Below are 10,416 nucleotides of genomic sequence, written 5' to 3' on the forward strand. Positions count from 1 at the left end.
GATTGGTCTATAATTGTTCAAGACTGGGGGGTTAAGGGAGGTCTTTTTAAGGAGTGGTCTGACCATTGCCTGTTTCAGGCCAGATGGAAAAAATCCCTTGCTCCAATGATACATTAATGATCAACACAAACCAATCAATCAAACCACCTTTGGCCGATTTAATTAGCTATGATGGGCATGGATCTAGAACCGATGTGGTCGCCCTCACAGCCCCAAGGGCCCCCTCCACATCCTCAGGGTGAACAAGCTGAAAGGAATCCCACAAAACCAGACAAGCAGATGCCTCAGTCACCTCCTCTGGCACTGTATTTAAACTGGAGTCCACCTCAATGCGTATCTGAGCAACTTTATCTGCAAAGTGGTGCCCAAACTCGTAGCACCGAGCTGTCGGGTCATTGAAGGCCTCCTCCACCTCAGGGGGGTGAAGGAGTTCCCCAACGACCCGAAACAACTCTGAAGATCTATTCGCAGCAGACGCTAAAACTGATCAGATGGTGGTCCGACCATGACAATGGAAGGATGTTTTGCTCTTCCACTCTGACTGTTCCACTGTCTGCAACAAAAACTAGATCGAGTGTGTGTCCAGCCTGATGGGTGGGTCCAGATATAACGTGATAGCCCCATAGTCATCATGGCGACCATGAAGTCCTGAGCCACTCCTGGACGAATGTTTTTATATAAAATCAAAAATATTAAGTAAAAATTAAGCAGTATAAAAAATTTAAAAAATCTATTCAAATCAAATTCATTATTGATTACTGGATCAATTCATCAGCTTATACCAATTTATCAATTCATACCAATCATATACTAATATATAGAAAGGAATAAGTGATTATCAAAAATTCATATATCAACTATATTAATTATATTGACTGTATATTAAATGTACATCGGTTTTATATCAACTATACCAATTGCATCAAATATCAAGACAAAATCAGGAAATTAAATCTGAATTACGATTTTATTTACATTTTTCAAAAAAAGTATGCACACAAATATATTGACCACACAGTATGACAACACCAAAAACTAAGATAGAGAAGGAGAAGTACAAGAAACCACCCCTCCCAAGAAGAAGCTCACTTTCTGGAGACATAGATATAAGAGACATACTGATAGAGATACAAAAACTATCTACGAAGCAAGACTCACTCATTCACTAAGCAACAATTTAACAATCAAATATCAGGTCTTTGAAAAGACATAAAAGAAGAAGTGGATATAATTAAAAAAGAGATGGCAACATTTCATGATGAATTGAAAGATTTAAAACAGGAGAATAAGAAGATGGAAAAAGAACAAGAAAAAATCAAGAATAAAGTTACAAAATTAGAAGAAATTGATTTAAAACTTGGAAAAAAGACAAGAAATGTTAGAACAACAAGAATTAGAGTTTCATTTAAGATTTAGAAATCTACAAGAAGACTTCAAAGAAAATATCCGACAAATTATTGTAAATTTGACAGTAGACATCCTCAAGATCCCTCAAGAACAAATGGAAGAAAATATTGACAGAGTGTACAGGATAAATACCAATTATGCAAGAAGAAATAAGGCCCCAAGAGATGTAATTGTCCAATTTGGAAGAAGAAAGATACAAGATGAAATTCTGAAAAATAATGCAACAAATCCTACATACTACAATCAATCCAAAGTGGTTATATTAAAAGAATTCCCACGGTTAACCTTTACTAAAAGAAGGAAATATACCTTTCTTACGGAAGAACTCAAGAGAAGAAATATAAGATTCCGATGGGAAAGAAGAGAAGGCCTTATGCTTACATACAAGGAAGTTAGACATTGGATAATTTCAGAAGAGAAAGCTAAAGAATTCTACAAAAAAATGGCAAAGGATCAAAAGGAGGATAAAATCCCAGAATCTGAAAAACAACCCAAAGAAGAAGACTTTCAGATAAAACCAGAAAGCAAGAGACCAAGAGAAAAATCCCCAGAAGACTACAAGATGCATTTTGGACTGGCAGCATCGACATTGGAGCCACACACAGAAGAAAAGAAGAAGAAGAAGAAGAAGAAGAACAAGAACAAGAACAAGAATCAGAAGTAGAACCAGACCAAGAAGAGGGAAAATAATATGGAGATCAAATGCTTTGTGAATAACGTAAATGGTTTAAACTCCCCATCAAAAAGGAAAAAAAATCTTCAATCAAATCAGAAAAGGAAAATATACGATAGTTGCTTTACAGGAAATCCATATCAAACAAAAACACATATCCCATCTTATCCAAAAAGATTTGGGAAAAGAGTTCTATGCCTCTACCAATGAAAAAAAGAGAGGAGTGGTAGTATATATAGACCCAAAAATCCCAGCGGAAACAGGATTCAAAGATCAAGATGGAAGATACATTGGAGTTCTAATAACCATGAATAATCAGAAGATACTACTATGTAACATTTATGCTCCAGACGGTGCGAAAATGAAATTGATCAAAAACCTAAAAGAACAGATATTTAAACAAGAATTTGATGAACTTCTTTTTATGGGAGACTTTAATGGAGTTCTGGACAATAAGATGGACAGAAACATTTTAACGAAACATAAAAAAGATAAGAAGTCTGGAGAACTCCCAATAATATTTACTAATCTGATGTAAGAATTCATCTTACAGGATATACAGAGAAGTAGAAACCCTAAAGAAAGAGATTTTACCTTCTATTTGGATCGTCACCAAACTTGGTCAAGAATTGACATGGTCTGGACAACAAATGTTCTATCAACGAAGATTCAAAAGATAAAAATCCTACCAAAAACAAACTCTGATCATTGTCCTTTAGAATTTAAATGGAATACAGGAGACTTCAAGAGAAAATTACTGATTTGTTGAGAAACAAAAAAAAAAGACATTTTATGAGAATTCTTTGAATTAAATATATATGAAGGAATTTCCCATTAAACAATCTGGGATGCAAGTAAAGCTGTGATGCGGGGTCATTTAATTCAACAAAACACAAGAAAAAATAAAGCAAGAAATAAGAAATACAACAAATAATGACAGCAATAACAGAAGCGGAAAAAGAACGAAAGAAAACCCTCAATGACATGAACTGAAAAATCAACTGGAGAGCCTACAGGAACAAAGGGAATACTTGGAAATGGAAGAACTTTCAAAGAAACTGAAATATGCAAAACAGCAATATTTTCAAAATGCAAATAAATGTGGAAAACGGCTAGCCAGGAAAATAAGGGGGGAAAAACCAGAAACAACATATAACGAAAATCACTATGGAGGGGAAAACTTACTTAAAAGATAAAGAAATACTGCAAGAGTTTAATAAATATACTCTCAAAAAAAGAGTATCACATAAGAAAAGAAGAAGTACTTCGTTACTTGGAGAAACAGAAGTTAATAAAGTTAACAGAACAACAAAGAGAAACTCTGAACTAGGAAATAACTGATCAAGAAATAAATGCGGCCATAAAAAAAAAACTGGACATAACCAAAGTGCCTGGCCTGGATGGCTTCACAGCAATTTATTACAAATTATTCAAGGATGAATTAAGACCCCATCTGAAAAAAATAATGAAAAGCTCTAACACAAAAGAAGATACCGGACATGTGGAAACAAGCTAATATAACAAATGATTCATAAAGAGAATACAGATCCAGAAAATGTAAAGAACTACCGTCCTATTTCTTTATTGAATTTGGACTATAAAATATTTACAAACATCTTAGTGGAAAGATGAAAATCGTACCTCAAAGAAGATCAAACAGGTTTCTTACCTCAAAGAAATATCAAAGACAATGTTAGAACTGTACTTTACATACGAGAATATTATGAAGCAAAAAATCAAAAAGAACTGGCATTGATATTCATAGACGCAGAAAAAGCTTTGGGCAGTGTAAACAGGAACTTTATAAAATTTCCATTAAAATAAATAGATGCTTGATACCACTTCATAAACGCCATACAAGCTATCTATAAAAACCAAGAAGCTACAATAAATATAAATGGACAATAAGATAAGAGAATCGGAATACAGAAAGGGACAAGACAAGGATGCCCCTTATCTCCATTACTTTCCATTATGACTTTGGAGATACTATTAAATAAAATAATAGAAGACAACAAGCTAACTGGGAACAAAAAGAAGGAAAGACACCCATAAGATAAAAGCTTTTGCAGATGACATGGTCTGTATAGTGGAAAATCCAAGGGAAATATAGATACCTGGTTAGAAACAATTGAAAAATTTAGAAAAGTTTCAGGCCTAAAAATAAATAAATAAAAAACAAAGATTTTAACAAAAAACATACAACAAAAATATCAAGATGAACTACAAGAACTGGAATTCAAATCACAAAAAAGTAAAATATATTGGTATCACCCTGACAGCTAAAAACTCACAACTTTTAAAAAAATAACTATGAAACAAAATGGAAAGAGATTAAAAAGGACCTAGATAATTGGAGATATCTCAAATTATCATTACTAGGAAGGATAGTGGCTATAAAGATGAATATCTTACCAAACATGCTATATCTATTCCAAAATCTGCCGATAATCAGAAATGATCAAATCTTCAAAACATGGGATAAAGACCTATCAAAGTTTATCTGGATGGGGAAAAAACCAAGAATAAAATTAACAAATCTAATGGATGATAAGAAAAGAGGAGAATCTGGACTACCAGATTTAAAAATTTATTACGAAGCAGCAGGCCTGACTTGGATAAAAGATTGGGCCACCCTTAAGAAAACCAGAATATTAAATCTGGAAGGATTTAATTTAAGAGCTGGATGGCATGCCTATCTATGGTATAATAAGAAGGAAACAGAGAAAAACTTTGGAAATCATTTCATTATATGGGGAAATATAAAGAAAGATTTTATACTAAAGTACCAAGATGGATATCTCCACAAGTAGCAGAACAAAGAAGAGAAACAGCACAGGATAAATGGCAAACATACAAAGATATCTTGAAAAAACAAGACAAGGAGTATATAATGAAAATGCAGGAGGAATTAAGTATCATAGACAAAAAATATATCTTGATTCCATTATAAACAAATCAGAGAATACTATATAAAGGACAAAAAATGGATTTATAGAGAAAGAGACCTTTTGGGACATGATACTGAACTCAGAAAATAAAACAATAACGAAAATATACAAGAAACTGTTAGAATGGTCAAGAGAAACAGAGAAAATTAAAGACTGCATGGTTAAGTGGGCAGCAAACATAGGACATACAATTAACTTAGAAGATGGGGAGAAAATGTGGAACAAGAAAATGGAATACACATAGGCATTTGATTTAAAAGAAATCCAAAAACAAATGACAAATGCTGGAAGTGCAAAGAGCAAACCGGTTCTTTTTACCATATGTGGTGGACATGCAGAATTGCCAAATCATAGTGGAAGAACATCCATGGGAAAATAGAAAAGATATGAGACATGAAGTTCGAATACTTCATTTTAGGAATAATAGACTTAGACTTTGAAATGGATTTAAATAAAGATAAACCTTTCAATTAATTACCTAGTGATGGCAGCCAGAATAAACGACGCAAAACTCTGGAGAAAGAAGGAGACTCCATCCCAAGATAAATGGTTAATGAAAATTTTAGATGTTATGAATATGGACAAATAAACCCAACAGATGAGTGTAAAGCACAACTTAAAAATATCCAAAATGACTGGACACCAATAAAGAATTTTATAACTCAAGAAAACCTGAAATGGTTAATAGATATAAGATAAATATAAACAACAAAAGCTCTTATGAGAGAATACGAAAAGAAACTGGCCGAATAATCATGAGAGATCAGATGATAAATAAAAAAGGACCTATCCAAGGTGAAGAAGATTGGAAGTCAAACCAACCACCCAATCCAAATCCCAACCAAAACCCCAATACTTTTTTTCTTTCTCTTTTTTCTCTCTCTCCCCCCTTTTTTCCTGATTGGTACTTTCCTATACCAACTTTATGTTCCGCCACTTTTGTTGTTATCTGAAAACCTTAATTTTTTTTTAAAAAAGAGTTCGACGTCCTGTGACAGCAACCACCGAGTTTCACAATCAAAACGTTGACAGATTAATTCAGGACGATTGTCGTATCACTTAGAGAGAATTTTTAAGCATAATCAGCATTTCACAAGAATGTGTGGGTCACATTATTGCTTTGCTTGGCTATCGGAAGATCTGTCAACGATGGGCACACAGCAGAACTTCAGAGACTGGATCTCACAACTGTACGGCATCCTCCCTACAGTCCAGATTTAGCACCACCTGACTTACACCTGTTCCCGATAATAAAAGAAGATCTGCGGGGACATCATTATGCTTCTGATGAAGACATTGAGAGAACTGTGAGACGCTGGTTGCAGAAACAGAGTGTCAACTTCTTTCGTGATGGCTTCAGAAAACGTGTTCATCATTGGCAGAAATGTATCCAATTTAGGGCTGGGCGGTTTCATTTCGTTAATTCGTAATTCGTTAATAATTCGTTAATTTTTTTAATTACAAAACGATAACGAACCATTCTGGAGCAATTTTTTTAAAAAACGATTTTTTAAATAGTTTTGTAAATGCTTCGTATTTCGTTATTGTATTCGTTTCGTTATTGTTTTGAGGTCGTTTCGTTATTATTTCCGCATGTCTGGGGCAAGTTTTATGGTTGTTTTTTGTTTAATTAGTGAAAAAAAATTATAATATCACACCAACAGTCAAGAACAGAGGGAGAGGGAAGCTTCAGAAGTTTTTGGAGGTTTTTTAGCGTATTTCGCGGTCGCGTCCGCCATTAACGAATTGATTCGTTATTGTTTTGGAAATCGATTCGTTAATGTTTTGTAATTTTTTCACATTTACGAAATTTCGTAAATATCGAACTTTTTAAAAGGAAAATTTTGTAATTATTTTAAATAACGAAACGCAAAACCCCCCAAAAAACGAATCGATTTTAGAAACAAATTTTTCCGTTGTTACCCAGGCCTAATCCAATTGTCTGGCGATTATGTGGAAAGGAGAATAGTAGTAGTTAAAAAGCACATTCTAAGGATTATTTCTGCGTTTGATTTATTAAAATATTCTCATCCAAATCCAAGAAACGAAGGTGGAGGTATTACTTTTAATTCAACCCCGTATTCTCTGAACTATGGTTTCTACCCCCTGAGAACTTAGGCCCCTTTTACACTGCCATATAAAATCCAGATTATCTGCTTTGAGTTGGGTTATATGGCAGTGTAGACTCGTATATTCCAAAGAAGATAATGTGGATATGGCAGTGTAGAAGGGGCCTGAAAATGCCTGTACTTAACAGAGGGAGGGATGGCCAGGCTGTTCCCTCCCCTCAGAATTTGAATAGACTTTATCCAAAAACTCTTTCCTAAATGAACTATGGAACATTAAAAGCAACAAGGGTGCAATTCTCTGAACTTTCTAGCTCATACCTTGGTGAGGCATGTCAAGCACATATAGCAGCATTGCCAGATTTAGGATAAATGAGGCCTTGTGCTAGTTGTTATGATGCCCCAAACTTGGGCCCTGAAGGAGGTTTGTCTGGTAGGTCTACACTGCCTGCTTTGTGGCACACTCCCATACATCATCAACTCCATCATTATGTCTGGAATCACTCTGAAACAGAACATCTTCAAATTTAGAATTACACCATATAAGCAAAGTCCATTGTAAAAATAATTTTGGCAAGAAGATGGGCCTCCTGACCAACAGGGCCCTGTGCTTAAGCACAACTAAGGACAGTGGGAATCTGGCACTGTATAGCAGTCAACAGTACAAGTAGAAAATAAGGGGTTCATTCCCTATAGAGACTGAGTTTGAATTTGCCTGCCCATCCACTCACCTTTGCAGCACCATCAGCTACCATTTTTGAATCTCACCCTTGACCTCCTTTTGGATGTGCATCCATTCAATTCAGGAAAATCTATACTATTTATGGGAATATGGAGACAACTCCTAAAAAGGTTTATTGTATCTCTCTCAATGTTATGAATTTCAGCTAGGATCACAGATAGAGAGTTAGTGCCTGGCAAGCATATGTTAAACTGAATGGGACAGGACAAAAAAACCAACTCACTTGGTTGAAGACAAGCCACAGAGGTTTGATATGATTTGGCAAAAAAGAATGCAAGTAAAAGAAATTTTCTTCAAAAGAATGGGAATTTTGTACTAAGGGGTTTTGGAAGCTTGGAATAATCTCTACATAAAGAGTGAGGCTTGGCAAGAGTGAGGAAAGTCAGTTAAGTGGGGTAACAAAGTCCTTGATGAGTCCTCGGCCCTGATGGTTGAGGGCAATCAATCGCTCAGCAGGGAGTCCACTAGAAGAATCTGTGCTGTTTCTCAAGACAGTCAAATAGTCCAAAGTCACATAAGCACAACATAAGTTATGATGTTTGACAAACTAGGGTCTAATGCTTCTTGTGCTGATGTACTCTACATCAGGGATTTAGTTGTAGAAATAGAATGGTAACATTTTGGAGCTGGCCGTTTGATGATTTTACTATATGATTATTCACAATAGCACTATTTGTGCTATTGTGAGAATTCTGGAAGGTGGTTTGGCGTCAGCATAGGGTGACTCCACCACACTCCACTGCTGAACAGTTCTTATTGCCAGAAAGTTCTTCCTAATATTGAGGTGAAATCTCTTTTCTTCTAGTCCGACATTCATTGCATTACATAATGCTTCCTCCATCTCCATGTCCTAGGCCCAACTTGAGCAGGTACTATAATCCATCTTAAGTTAGCTCAAGGTCAAGGCATCTTCAAAATGTTCTCCCCCAATGTGATGTGCAACCTTAATCCAGCCAGAAAACCTGCGTTTAAAAACCCAAAGGAAATTCCAGATCACATTATAAAAATTACTGAAAGTTGATCACTGTATGCAGTGCTGCAAAATGGAAGATGTGTTATGAGGATATGTCATGACAGGGTTAAAGCTTCAGGAGTTGCAGACAGAACTCAGATAAACAGCAAGGAAAGGGCAGATTTCCCATGGGAATGCTAAATGTCTAACACTGTTTTCGACCAGCACATTTCAGGATGGAGCTAAGAAAAAGAAATGATCTTGGGCTTAGATAGTACAAATAAGTTGTCAGAATTTAAAATACAATGGAAGACCCATTTCCTCCGGCAGACTCAACCAATCATGGGTTTTGATTTAAATTCTGTTGCTTGGACTGTATGTTAATTTTGCATCTGTATTTGGTGCAAGTTTTTATATTTTTTATATTTTGTGCATTTATCTATGCAATTTATTGTGCATATTTTATGTTAAAATATTTTTGACTTTGTTGGTAATAATAATAATAATAATAATAATAATAATAATAATAATAGGGTCAGCAGCTCCCACAAAACCCTAGGGTTTGACAAAAGCATCTCTTCCTATGAATCCTCTAAAGGTGGGCATAAACTTTTAAAAACCTCCATGCCAGAGTATGAAAATCTTGTTGAAATCCAATGTGACTCAGCTTTAAAAGTGAAATTTGAATATCTTCCTTTCCAAATCTACATAAGCATTTTAAATATTTATTGGCAGCCACCTGTAGTCCATATGTCAGGATCTGGTGGGATAAAATTAAAGCAAATAACGAAATAAATAAATAGTGACCAGGGAAATGATGGCAAGATTTGTTTATCAGAGACTGGATGGTTATTTGTTAGGAATGCTGTAATTGCATAGTCCTGAATCTGAAGGGACTGAACAGCATGGCCCTTTTGATTGCTTCCAACTCTATAGTGCTATGTAGATCCTTCAGCTTGCTATTTTTAGAAAGGATATTTTTATTCATTTTGGGAGAAAGAATGTTATTTACAATGCAAGCTCTAAAAGAAAGAAAGACAAAAATTGAAAATATGCATATATAAAAACAAAGATACATATAGAACTATATACTAAAACTAACCAAAGACTAAACTAAGCTAAGTTTAAACTATGGATCCTTAACCTAGAATATCAATGGGTAACCAACTAGATTGCTATTACACTAAGGAATTCTGATCCCCAGTCATAAAATGGAATGAAATATTAAAAGAAAAAAATGTGGCTCAAAATTGGTCTTATCCTGATTTGGGTTCATGTACACTAGCTACTTATTGAGGGGCCAACTTGGAGCAGAACACCCAAATGCATGCACTCTGAACACCACTCTTTCTCCCGGGTTGTGCTGATGCCAGTCTTGTGTCTGCACAGGTTGCCTATGTTGGCAGGAGCTCCCATAAAACTGTAGTCATCAAATGGCAGAAATCCAGGTCTAATCTATCCCATTCTAATTTGTTTGAGCAACACTTGGCACATCATAATTAAACATCTCCTTGGGTAGAATATGATTTGGCTGTTGATTTTTTAACATCTGGAATAATACATGATGATGTTAGTAGGAGATAAGAACAGAGAGAGAGAGAGAGAAAGCAAGAGGGAGGGAAGGA

The sequence above is a fragment of the Anolis sagrei genome, chromosome 3 (assembly GCF_037176765.1).
Source record: "Anolis sagrei isolate rAnoSag1 chromosome 3, rAnoSag1.mat, whole genome shotgun sequence".
In the NCBI taxonomy this organism is placed as follows: domain Eukaryota; kingdom Metazoa; phylum Chordata; class Lepidosauria; order Squamata; family Dactyloidae; genus Anolis; species Anolis sagrei.